The sequence below is a fragment of the Xiphias gladius genome, chromosome 19, assembly GCF_016859285.1.
Source record: "Xiphias gladius isolate SHS-SW01 ecotype Sanya breed wild chromosome 19, ASM1685928v1, whole genome shotgun sequence".
NCBI classification, from domain to species: Eukaryota; Metazoa; Chordata; class Actinopteri; order Istiophoriformes; family Xiphiidae; genus Xiphias; species Xiphias gladius.
In genome coordinates, this window is record NC_053418.1 from 15,843,683 (window position 1) to 15,857,500 (window position 13,818).

Consider the following 13,818-nt stretch of genomic DNA (forward strand, 5'->3'; position numbering starts at 1 on the left):
GGGGAGGGGATAAAAGCTTGTTTAATTGCACTGGCACGTTTGAGATTTATAAGTGGTATCACTTACTGGGTCTTACCCTTGGCCACAGAACTTGCACATTTATTCAATCCAGGGGTACATGGAGAGACCCTCACAAAAAACTAATTAAACATGTACAGGGAGTTACAAGCCTTGTTAAGGTGAACTATATCAGAAAAGAGCCAAGTCAAAAATGCTACAGTGCTGCTATTTGCAAACTTGGACAGGGATAATACTGCCAAACTGGTTTGGAGATGAACACATGCTGAAAAGGATTAAACAAGACAGAAACACATCATTGTTCGGATAAAATAAATCAAATATACGACATTCCAGTGGTTTGCCCTTGTGTGACTATTAAATATTTCAATAATGAACATAGAGTAGCAGAAGAATGCGTTTTGTGTGCATGTAATATAGATTGTTACTACATGTCTTTTAAATGTAAAAAATAATATATGATGAGACAAAAGGCAGGTGCACGCTACCATTACAAAGACTTTGCTATTAAAGTACATGTAAATGCTCTGTTTCACTGTTTCCCATATGAAAGCACTCTAATGCCAAAATTCAATTCAGCAATGAACGTGGCAAGTGAGAATAGCAGTAGCCCTCGCTCAATGAGCCAAGGCTTGGCCATTGTGAATTGAGGTGGCAAACAGGAAAATGGCAATTTCTAAAAACCCCACCATGTGTCATTGTTTGGGGGCTGGGCATAGAGGTGAGGGGCCGCGGTGAGATTGGATTTAAACGACATTATTCAGGCAATTTCATGGCTACTTAGCTCAGTGCAACAAAAAGGGTGGGGGGTTGGGAAAAGAACTCAATTTACAAGCAATATATCAGCTGCCACAAATGACTTGCAACCCCTTCGAAAATGACATTTTTATGCAAAAGCTAACAAAATGCACAAAAATTAACTGGCATAACTGTGCCGTCAGCAAATGTCCTGGCGACCTAAGGAGTCTGCAGGGTGCAGCATGTGACTAGGACTCACTCCATTTCCTTTCCTATTGCAAAATCATTTTAAAGAGACTCCACAGCCAAGTAGTCACAATTCTCATTTCTTTGCTCCCATTACAGATAGCATGGGGAGTTCATTTCAACAACCTTATGGGTCTCCCACTGTGAAAATGATTAAATCTACAAGATCCATATCATAAAAGAAATAATTTGGGAATTTAGCAGCAGACACAAGAGACTGTGAATTTCCCAAGCCAAATTTAGTACAAGACCTATTCCAGACAGTTTGGTTCTTCCTACAGACAACATGCTTTCTAAATCAGAAATACTAAACTTCAAATTAGAATTTAAATTTGAAAAAAAAAAAGGCTGGCTTTAATAACTTAGTTTTAATCAGAGTGAGGGAACCTGGTGCCAGCCTAATGGGCTGGGCTGAGTGTGCCAGGCCAGCCAATCTGAGATCTAACCAACCTTACTGAGGCAAAGCTCTGCTTCCCTTGTGACAGCAGTGCCATTTGCTTTGATGTTCTGACTTGCAGTCGAAAACTGACAGAAGACTTATTTCATTTGCTCAAAAGAGAAAAACATGCTCATTTCAAAGCACATTGCTGGTCCACATGCAAATGGAATGGCAGGATTTTTTTCTGATCTTCTTTACATGAGGGCAAAAAAAAAAAACCCATCTTTGATCATCACATGGTCTAAATGAGGAAAGATACTTGGCTTTCAGGCATATCAAGGGCCTGTGCCCTGCCGCCCCTTCAAGCCCCCAGCTGCAATATGCCCATCATTCCACATAATTACTGCCACATGAGGAAAAAAAAAAAAAAACTATAAAAACAGCCAGGAAATTCATTAAAGGGTGGCTAATTCTATTCCTTCTCACTGACTGAGTCCATATTTTCCATGCCTGAGCCTGCATTTCTTCTGAGAAAGAGAAGGAAGCCCTCTCCCTCCGTCTTTTCCCAGCTTGGCCCTTGTTTGTCAATAGGCAGAGCCTTTGGCACACCAACCTGGCATCAAAGGGTTTCACACTTCACAGGCCACAGGGATTAGAGGCCTTTCAGGCCTACAAAACCCATCTCAGCTCCACAAAGGCTTCCGGTTATTAGAACCCACAGGCATAAAGGAAGAAGAGGAGGAGGCGGAGGCAAATGAGCATCTGGATGCTTCTGATTCTGGCTTCCTCTTTAAAAAGTTCCACGGTATAAATTTTATAGTAAAGTTGATTACAGTAAGTATGGCCACAAACCGGGGCGTAATTTCACTCTCATACACACACTGTTACACACACACTGTGTGTTTGATGTGCAGGGTCTCTACATCTCTCTCCTCCAGAGCGGTAAGTCTATAAGTGAGGACATGGAGGTTAAAGGAGAGAGTCTCTTTTTAGGCTGACTTATTGGTTTAGGTTGCAGTAGATCATAGCTATGAGCAGCTGCATACAGATGGTACTGACTGATAAACACCCTCTGAGGCAGTCAGCACTGCCCCCTTTGTGTGAACCCTCACCTCCTCATAAGGTAGGGGGTTTCCTGCACCTGTGCACACTCTCCAGCGTGGATCGTGCATGCAAACACAATGCATGAAAACAAAAAGAAAAAAGGAAAACACACACACACACACACACACACACACACACACACACACACACACACACACACACACACACACACACACACACACACACACACACACACACACACACACACAAACCTGCATCTGCAGTTGTGTGTCTCATTTGCCATCAGTGGAGCATGTTGTTATCCTCTGCTCAACGCTCTCTCATGAAATGTAGGGCAGGGACAACAACAGGTGCCTGTGCGGGCGACAGCCTGCAATGCCTCCTGGGCTAAATGCTTCACACTCGCTTCATTTCGACATGCGACAGCCTTGTAAGGATTAATTATTTCCCCTGGGGATGGAAGAATATGCTTTTTTCCCTTCCTGAGAGCAGGAGGCTATGTGCACTCACAAGCATATGAAACAGCTTATAGTAAACGAACAGGGAAACCTGGGCTAGCACTGCTAGCCCGAGTAAGAAAAAAACTTTCATGGAAGGAATGTAAACAAACCAAGCATATGATTGAACTGCATTGGAGATTAGATAAAAGCTCAGCCAAACACATGCATTAGTTCTAAGAGATCACGCGCCAGGAAGCGGAGATGGCAGGGAGGCAATTAATGGGCTGACCTTCGTCCTTAATCACCCAGTGCCTGGCACACAATGCCCATGTGTCAGAGCAGCACATCTCTAAATGCCACCCCTCATTAGCACGACGCACACAGTGAGAGAGGCTATCTGTGCAATGTTACACTCTCCAGCAGACAGACACAGATAGCAAGGCTGGGATAGGATAACGTGGCAGCACAGAGCTGGACTGAGCTGCAGAAGGCCATGATATGATCTAGAAATCCCATTTCACTTGGAGGATGGGCACTCTCCTTTCTCTCCATTTTTGATTGGCATGAAACTCCCCAAGCGCAACGTCCTTGGTGTACCCGTCGCTGTCACTATGATTGTGTGTGCACTTGTATGTATGCACGCGTGTGTGTATATCTGTGTGCATTTGGCGAAGGGGGTACCCAATTCTGAACACTCAATTAACACTCCTTTAATTAGCAAGCAGTACATTTTGAATTCTGATGAACTAATTTTCTTGGTATGAGGGTGGAGGAGGCGTTGGTGGGGGGGCTGGTAAAGATGAGGTCCACTGGGTACAAAACAGCAATAAAGAGGGAACTGGTTAGATTAGACTGTAAAAAATCCATTAAATTCTGTGCACTTCTTCCAAGTGAGAGGTCAAATTGTGTTGATCACAAGAAGCAAAGGCAGACAGAGAGAGTATGAGAGCAGGGACTTAGGTTAGGTGAGGGGTGGGGGGTGTGGTGGAGAAAAAAAGAGAGGAGATAGAGAGTGAGAGGCTGTGTGAAAGTTCACCACCAAATCCAGAAGACCATGAGAATGTTTTGCATTTTAATTAGAGGGTTTAAATGAATAAGCAGAGGAAAAAGTCTGAGAGAACTGCCTGAAATGCCCTTGCTCCCATTTATTAGTGTTCCAAGTGTTAAAATTATGAGCAGGTTGGAGAAGTTTCTTCTTATTAGTGGAGAAAATGCTCCAACACATCAAAAAAGCCCTTGGCGTTTTCTCACTCACTCCTGCAAGCCTGTATCCCCATTTACTGCACGCTTTGATCCCCTCTGACCATGTTCATTGGTGAGCAGGGGAAAAGAGTGCTTGTTTAGATGAAGGGAGAGAAGCGTTTGGTTGAACTGCAATTAAGTCTTCACAGAGCAATAAGCGCATAATACACATAAACTTTGGTCAAATAAAGAGAGCGGTCTCTGATGAGGTTAGGGCAAACAACAGGCATTGAGATTACCAGAAAGATGAAAGAAAACAAGGGTCAGCTTCAGTCCAACATCAGCCACACTCTCTGAGAGCCATTTCCCCTGAGAGCGACAGTCCCTGTTAAATGTGTGTGAGCCAAGAGACATTAGCTGCTGCAATCATCATGTGTCCTTTCATATGCAGCTATGTATGCTGGGTCTCTTTTATTTATTTATATATATATATATATATATATATATATATTTTTTTTTTTTTTTTTTTTTTTTTTTTTTTTTTTGGATGGGGTCCTCACGGGATTAAAAAAAAAAAACCATCATTCTGCTGCATGCTTGATAACAGAAAACATGGGTTTTATACCTCTGGACCAGCAGAATGCCCCTTTTTTCCACAGTCTTTTACCATATTCGATCACTAATGGACACTTTCCTCTTAACCTCATTGTAATGAAGTTAATCTAGCTAATTATTCATGGCTAAAGCAATCTTCAAATCCTTCACGTCAGAATCCCACAGCTTGGAAAAACTTTGACTTGTCAAATGTGTTACAGCCTAGATTCAACAGCATTGTTCAATGGAGGAACCCTTGACCTATGGTTATTGTTTAGCTCTTAGCAGATAGGATCAGGGTCTATGACATCCTCTCCCCACACCCGTTAGCCCATCGTAAAAGGACGGGCATGCGGGGGGAAGCCAGAGGCAGCCTCGCATCCTGAACAATACCTGCCTTGTGCTAATGGAGGTGTCATCTGGCACAGGGCTGATTAGTCAGCGATTACAGCCAGGCCTCAATTGCCGTGACAACTGCTGCAAACACAATGGGCCCTGATAGAGCCAGCTGTTTGGTCCTCTGCAATTAACCCTGCATCCCACTCGTCTCCGGCAGTGCGCTGCCTCTAATTGACTATTGGGCTCACAAAGCAGGGGCTGTCGGCCAGACCCCCTGGACATAGCCCCCCGCCCCTCTGCCGAGGTAGAGATGATAATAATAGAGGCGTCCTGTGGACTCGGCCGCCAGTCAATCAAAGCCTCGGTGCCCCACAGGAGCTTCCTGAGGAGAGAGAGAGCTGAGGAAGCACATGTATGAGCCACTGATCAACAGGGTAGAGCAGCATTGCAGGGGGCAGACATGTTGAATATGCCCTCAGCCAGAGTACTAATCAATTCAAGTGCACGTGAGGGGAAAGGGAACCCTGCTGCTTGCTTGATATCAGAAAAGCCATTTTTAGGAACACTCGTCTCCCTCTGTTCATCCCAAGGCTGATTTTCTGTGCAACAACACAGAGAGGGGGAAAAAAAAATCAAGGCAATTATTTGTCAGGCCTTTGCTATCTATAATTGCAAAGATAAAAATCAAACTGCAATGATTTCTCAGAGGATAGAGCTGTCTGAATTCTCGGCTGCTTGTGTCATCATAATCATCAAACAAATGCATTTTGTAAGACAGCTGTAAAGAAAATGTGTTCTTCGGCTAACTCCACTCTGTCTCTCTAAATTCTTCATTTTTCTTAATGATCAGTTAGCCTTATTGATTGTAATTTTTAATGTATCTCAGTTAAATCAAAAAAGTATATTTTGCTACGTAAATAAACCTTAAACAAGTTATATTACACAGCTCCCTACGGTTACTTTTGAATCAAACATCAAACACTAAATAGCAAGAAAATTATACATTTAATTGAATGAATCACTATGTAAATAAAAGAAGTAGTTGGACAACATTTTTCAACAGGGGGTGCCATACAGCAACCACATATTGGGCTTTTAACCTGCCAACATGTTTCACAAATAGCAAAGAGGATGATGAGAATGTTAAAACAATCTGCACACTGATCCTTCACAGGCACGCAGACATGGCACAATGTCAAAAAATGGATTTAATCATTAAAAGAGATTTAAGAAAAAAAAACTTGGGACAAAACTCCCACATCTAATCTTTCATTTCACTGAAGCCAATCTCATCTAAGATTTAATCTCTCTATTTCCTACACAAGCAGATTGAAGAAATACCAAATTGAGAGCCTTATTTAGGCTTCCTCCTCACACAGACTGCAGCATGAGGTCATTTAGTGACCCTGCAGTGAGGCAGTAGCCTGCACGTGTGTGGTTAGTACAGCATACTGAAACAGAGATAAGGTCCACAGGTACAGATGGCACTAGAAAGGAGCAGAAGAAAAACAAGATCCGTTTTCGCTTTCTGCACAAAGTGCTCGTCGGTTAATATGATAATTCTCTTACAGTCTCACATACGTGAATAACGTTATGGCAGACAATGTGAACAATCAAACTTGCTAATTAGGTTTCAATTATAAAGGTTTCTCCCAGAGAAATGTGAAATATTATACCACCAGAATACTGTCATGTTTACATTTTCTCGTTAGAATTTATCTCTAAAGCCAGATGTTACTGAATCAGCCATGAAAATTAATTAGCTGGTTTGATGTGGCAACCTCATGCTCCTTCCAGACAGACCTGGCTTTTATGGGCTGTAGGGGAAATTACTGAGAATTGATTGATCCTGAAGGACTCCTCTGTACACATGGCCTGGCAGACAGACACAAACCCATACACACACACAGAAACACACAGTCACAGATCCTGCTATAACAGCAGCTGATTCAAACATTTTACCCTCCAGATGAACCTGAAATCCTCTCTCTTTGGTAGCTAAAACACTTATAACCATTAACTGCAAAAATCCATAAATCTAAATAAGCTGCATACATGTCCATTATTTCTTATTCCAAAAAGCAGGTGAATGAACATGATATGCATTTAAAACCAGGTAGATTCAGAGGGACAAATCTCAACCTGAGTTCTCTGACCTCTAAAATCGACCGCTCTCTGAAACAACAGTTGCATCCTCTGACCCATAAGGCAGTGAAATTACAAATGGTAGAAACTTCCCTCTACATGTCTCTTGATCTTTTTGCTGCTTTCTCTCTTCTTCATCGTCTTTACCTCCTCTCTTTATTTTTTTGTGCTCTTCCTTTGCTTCATCCACCTCTCTGTCTCCTCATTCCCCCTCTCTGTCTCTTCCGTCTCCCCTCTGTGAGTAAGTGAGTTTCATCTGGGGTGCTTGCCGGGCAAAATCACCTCGGGGCGAACACTTTATTATCTGTAGTCAAAGCGTCACGACAAATACCATTCTACACACACAAGTGTCACTTTCCATTTGTCTGCACTCTGGCTGCATTTGCAGAGCCTAGCAGGCCCAGAGCCTCATCTCAAACACGCCCGGCAGAAGAAAACTAACAGCGTGGGAAAGCACTCATCCTGCATTCCTGCCCCATTAACACCACTGGCACCACCAGAGCAGACCTGCTGCCTCTCTGGAGAATTAAAAACATTATCATCAGCACTAACCTTTGGAAGATAGCTTATGAAATGACAAAAAGGGGAAGATATTTAGGCAGACATCTTACTGTCTCGGTCCTTTGTGCGACATTTAGCAGAAATCATAGCATGATTGACAGAGAACTAAACATAGGATGTCTTGAATTCAAATCACCAGACGTGTTAATTACCAATGATCTAGCTGAGTGTTCCGCAGAATCAAACACCAGTGGGTAGCTTATGTCCTCTCTGAGCCACAAAGGAATGCAGGCCAGCAGCAGCCATGTCAGGCCTTTTGTGGGACACCCGTGCACCAAACAAACACAGAAACTAGGGCAACATGTTTACCTCACACTACAGACTGCACTCCATAAACAAAACAGCCAAACAAAAAGAACCAGGTCCATGTTTGTTCCCATGACAGCCACCTCCCTCCCCCCACAAAAAAGGGCATTTGAATAGAAAAATATCAACTCTGAAAATTTCACACTGTTAACACAGCCCCTTCACAGCCACGACCTCGTTTCAGAATTTCACCAAGCGCTTTCCATTTGCAATAATTTATGGGCCTGGATGGGCATCATAATAGATTATAAATGGAAAAAATAACTATAAACTGCTCTCTGTTTAATAATCAAGTCTGGCTAAAGGGCTTAGTGGAGTGCACGGTTCTGTATAGATGAGGGGACCAAGGCCCTGGTTTGTGGGTTGCGTGTGATGAGCCAGCCCTCAGGCCTGCCTGGGCCACCCTCATTGTGCATACAGCATGGTCTAGAAAGCAGAGCTTTATCAGCAAATACCCCGAGTCAGCACAAGCAGCGGGGTGGTTATGCGTTGCGACTGGCACACCAGCCGATATTGTCATGTGCGATTAGGCCTGCGCTCATGAGCCTGTGAACTCATTCCTATGGCATCAAAGTCAACCCCACCCCCAACTCTCCTCCATTTATATCCCTGCCTCTCTCCTATCCTCTCCTCTTTCTCTAGGGTTTTTTCATTCTACATTCAGCCCTGCCACTTCACAATATACCTTCGCTGAACCTTGTGAAAAGCTGCGCTCTACTGCAAAACAGAAACGGTGTGAAAATATAACAACTGATTAGACTGGTTTGATTTCCAAAACAAATCTCTGCAGCTTAATTAACTCCATCCAGAAGGGTCATCCACAAGTTAGAGCTAGCCAGCGCACCAAGAAGCAGCCGGTGCCAGTGTTGTTTTGTCTTGGTGCACCTCTGCAGATGACAAGGCTGATAGAGAGGAACAAAGGGAGGCTCACGGCAGAAAGAAAGATAAACTGTGAGGATAGTTGTGGGGAAACATCACGAAGAGGAAACAGAGATTAAACCATTCAGTGATGAGGCAAAGAGCAATGCGGGACACAGAGCCAAGAAGGAAACACCACAAGCTATAATCCTGACCTGAAAGATTTATGTCAGGCCCTCCCTGTCCTGTCTTTCAGAGAATATGCCACGCTGTGACACTATTCTCTTAAAGGGCTACATGTACAGTGAAGAGCCAGCAGCATTCGCAGTCATGCACAAACTCAAATGGACACAGTAACAAGACAAACACACATACAGGCTTAGAGAAAGGACCCCAGAGGTAGAGATTGTGAGTGCATAAGGAGATAAGAAAAGGAACCAGAGCAGAGAGCAGAAGGGGGGGGGGGGGGCGATGAGGGGAGGCTTGAGGCACCTGGGCAGGCCTGTCAGACTGGAGGAAGTGCTGGTGCACAGGCCTGCAGGTAAATGGAAGAAGAAAGGAGCCTGCAGGCTGCCTGAGGCAAGCCTGGGCCCTTCTGTTCTATCATTTAGGAGACAAGTCCTCCACTGATTCCCAATTAATATTTAACACTGCACAGACAACAAGGCACTCCGTTGCAGTACACATGCCAACGAGAGGAGAGGAGAGGATACGATAGGAGAGGAGAGGAGAGGAGGGGATAATGGAGAGGAGAGGAGTGGGCTATAAGCTAATCAGCAAAAGGGATACATAAATGGGTAAATTTTCAGTGAGATGAAAAAATATTTTAAAAGATTTAAGTCAGTGGAGTTTTGGAGGCAGGGATTTAGTAGAAGCAACATGTTTTAAGTATTCCTTAAAGGTGAAACCGGTAATGTTCATTATTTGAATCTACTGGACTGTGGTGAAACATAAAAACAGTAAATTTATTGTGTATATCTGCTCTCCAGATTTGACCACTGCTCTTCATTAAGCAACACTCTTGCTTTCATGTCACCAGGTAGGTCAATAACATTTTCACTGCCTCGCAACAACAGAAAGGTAACAACACCTTTACAAGTGAGACTCTTGATGATCCATGATGGAGCTTACAGATACTGGCTTGGGTTTGTTAGCATTTCCTCTATGGTTAGAATAAGTGAAATTTGGTTGTTGGAAATCAGTTCAGAGGCCTTGAGGTCCAGTGAAAATGAGGATTCAGAGTAGGAACTGGCAGCAAGAGGTCAGCCAAAAACACACAGTTACCCTAAACCTACAACTCAGCAAAAAAAACTCACCATTTTTGTAACCTTAAATGATGATGCACCCAGTGCATGTGAAGATGGCCTTCATGAGAATGAGCCTGAAGAGCAAACCACAGAAACTGTAGTTAAATGTCCCACAGGAGCGATGATTTCAACATTATGCTGTGGTCAGCTTCCTCTGCCAAACCCTCTACACTATTAGAGTAGACTGAAAAACCACAGCCAGGGATGGTTTTAAAATTGGGTATAAGTTTGTGACTGGTTCAGACCAAAACAGAAAACTCTACGGCTGTCGGTTCTTTGGTTTTAATTTGTTCACACGTAGCTTCTCCTGACCGAGGACCCCTAATTACAACATACTGATCAATATTCACCTTCTGTGAATTTCGCCGAGATGTTAAAAGAGAGGTTAAAATGTGTGAGCCAATTTACTAAAGTGGAAATTAATAGATAGAGGATAGGCAGATGTATTTTATGCAAAGAGAAAACTATGTGCAAGGTTGTAACTCTCTATGACCACATAGTAAATATGGCTGAATTTTCTCTGAAGCACCAAACAAATATTTTTGTATACTTATATAACAACATAACAACATTATACGATATTTGTTTAACAGATATATAGATTTAATCAAATTTTCATCCATACTTTTAAATGTGCTATAATTTCTTAATGATTTGAATGGACTGACTGGCCAGAAATAGAGCAATTAAAGGCTGGAAATCTTGTTAGAAATCAGCAACCTAACTTCCAATTTACATTTTCACTGAAGTTTTTTATCATGAAAAGCCCACTCAAAAACTCCTTTAGTATCCTGCTAGGAGTTTTGCAACATTTCCTGAATGCCTCTCTTGGTCAGTCTGTGGTGGGCACGGCTCTGAGATGGCACAGGCTGCGTGTCATTTCCTGTGGGACAGCGAGGGACTGCGGACACTCTCTGTACCCTCGCTTACATCCCCCATCCCACCCCCAGTCTCTGGCAAGCAAAAACAGAGGGTGTCGATGCCTTGCACCTGGGATGCCCAAATGCCAGCTCGGAGGCTTTGGAACTAGGAACCTGTTTTTCTACCCAAGTCCTGCTGTGACCACAACTAAAGCGGAGCCCCTCTTCCTCAAGCTCATCTCCCAAGGCAATAAGATTGCTTCGCCCCCCGTGTTCACAGCAGAAGGCAGAGGGCAGAGGGAAGGCATGGCTCTGTGGGACACCACCAGCCGGAAATGATCCTGTGTGTGCCAGCGCTGAGATGCCAACATGACAGAAGAGGCTGTAGTATGCATGAGGTAAGACTAATACAACCAATATCACATGGCTGTCTCTCTGAAATACACTGGAACTCGTTTAATACTCTGGATTTTGCAATATTGCAAAGCAAGGAAGGTGTGAATGATATATTTCATGTGGCTATGCAAACCCAGCGATTTCCAAAATGAGATTGCATAAGTAAACATCCAGGAGGAGGTATGGGGGCCATGGATAGCTGTCAATCACCTTTCACCATGAAAAATACCTCATGACCTCTGCTTCCCTGCTGCAGACTGTGGAATAATGACAATCTCTGTGGGCGCTCTGCAGAATTCCAAATGGGAGTTAGAAACGAGGTAGTTCAATCAGTGGGAAAAGGTCAAGTGCATGCAGATTCTCTCTCCCTTACTCTCCATTCCATTCCGCCCAGTTCCACTTTATGCCCCCCCCCCCACTTCCAGGGTACTGTGGCAATCAGGGTAAAGGTTGTTATTTCTGCTGCTGCTCGTGACCACATTTAAATATTCAACTGAAAACACCCAAACCCCACCCCACGCTGCTATGTCTCACACCGCTTCACACAACAGTGGAGGAGAGGTGACTGGAGGTCATTACCTGAGCATATTCCCTCTCGCTGGTGGTGCAGCTTAGGATGAGAAGCTGCTCAAAGTAAAGCAAACTAATGGCTCTGGCAGCTCTGCCTGCTAGGGCATTGGGCTAATAGGAGAACTACAATCCCCAGGTGAACCTCCATGTCATGTCCTGAGGCTGTGTGTGACAAGGCCAGGTTGTCTCTGTCGATCAGGCCTTATGGGAACTTCTCATCTACGCCTGGCTGATTGGCACCTCTGGCCTCCTGGGTTGTGTCACAGAGGGTTACGGCTGCAGGTGTTCTCATGTATGTGTGTGTACATGTGTGCATGTCTAAGCTTCAAAACAGATTTGGGGACAAATTCTAGACTACACACCAGTTGACTGGAGACATTTAACTGGGGACAAAACTGGTTTCCTGAGTCTGATTTCAATGCAGATGCATTAATCGCGATGTGCAGTAGTTTCTGTCTTAATTAGGGATCCATAAGTCTTCGAAATGTAACCAAAAGTATGTTAAATCGCTGTTGATGTGTGTGTATGAATTACAGCCAGGCACTGCTGAGGTTACAGACATATGCAAACGCCCAGGTTTAGCCTGAAGTCTGGTCCAATCACAGGATAAATATATAGAGTGAGCTGTGCAGTTTACTAAGTCAGAACCTGCAGCGGGTCTGGATAAAAAACACAAACTAGCACACCCAGTGTGACAATGGCATTCTTTGAAAATGTCATGCTGGCATAAATGTAACTGCTAAGTAATGAATAAACAAATGAAAACCTGCTGAAAGATGAAATCTGATATTATTTTGGAAAAAAGCCACGCAGAAATATTCCCATCAACCCTTCAATTTAGGGATTCTGGACCAGTTATTCTTTAGCTGACATGTGGAAAAGTAATTGCTGTCTGGGCCATAAAGAGGCAGGGTAGTGGTGGGGGGTGCTGGGCGTCTTGTCCAGCCATCTCAGTGTTACTCATCACTGGACTGGTGCACCTCCCTCTGTCCTTCAGGAGCAGGGCTAATACGCTCACCCCTGCTCCCTGGACCTTCAGACACACAGTGGAGGACGACGATCAAGGAGAGGGATGGGTAGCAAGGGAGGTCGCCGCTGGCTGAGGGTGACCAGGGTCAGTGGCATCCATTCACCCCTCTCCCCCTGCAGGGCCTTTCACTCTCATCTGTCTGGATGGGTGCCCTCTCTCTGGGGCACAACACGATGAGAGGCCCTGGCTCCACTGCCGTTTCTGCCTTTCATGTCTCCATCTAGGGCAGTGGTAGAGAGATGTGGAGGGGAGGATGAAGGAGGGGGCAAGCTACAAATGTCACCCATAAGGGGGGATTTAATTAAAAATGACAGGGGCTGGCACTGGAGAGTGCAGCCACATATGTGTGGAATTTGGGCACAGTGAAAGCAAGTGCCTATAATTTATAATTCAAGTAATGCTCTGCACTCCTTTTAATTCTACGGCCAAAGAAAAAAATATCAAAAGGCCGCCCCTGTGAGGCTAATCCAATATGATATTTTTAAGGGCAAGCGGTCAATGGCTTTTTGAAAAGCCAGCTTTTCTGTCTCCCTTTCTGCTTCTCTCTCTCGTCTTCACTTGTCTGTCTTTCCCCATCTCCCTCCTTTCTCTCCCCTACACTGCCTGGTCTACAGTACCTCACCCCACCCCCCGAGCCCAGACACAGAGCGGGCTGTGATAATGGAAACATCCCACTCTCCGCCTCCCGTTTCTCCCGCTAAGCTCTGTGCGCTTGAGGGAAATTGATTGTCTGGCAAGCCGATCTGAACGCTTCCAGCTGATGGTAGAGCCAGTTAAGTCCTTT

General features: G+C 44.2%; 1 protein-coding gene across 2 annotated transcripts in view; it reads right to left on the reverse strand.

Moving 5' to 3' along the window:
• Nucleotides 1–13,818, reverse strand: part of fam222a (family with sequence similarity 222 member A) — a 48,187-nt gene that overhangs the window by 5,496 nt on the left and 28,873 nt on the right. The window lies entirely within an intron of this gene.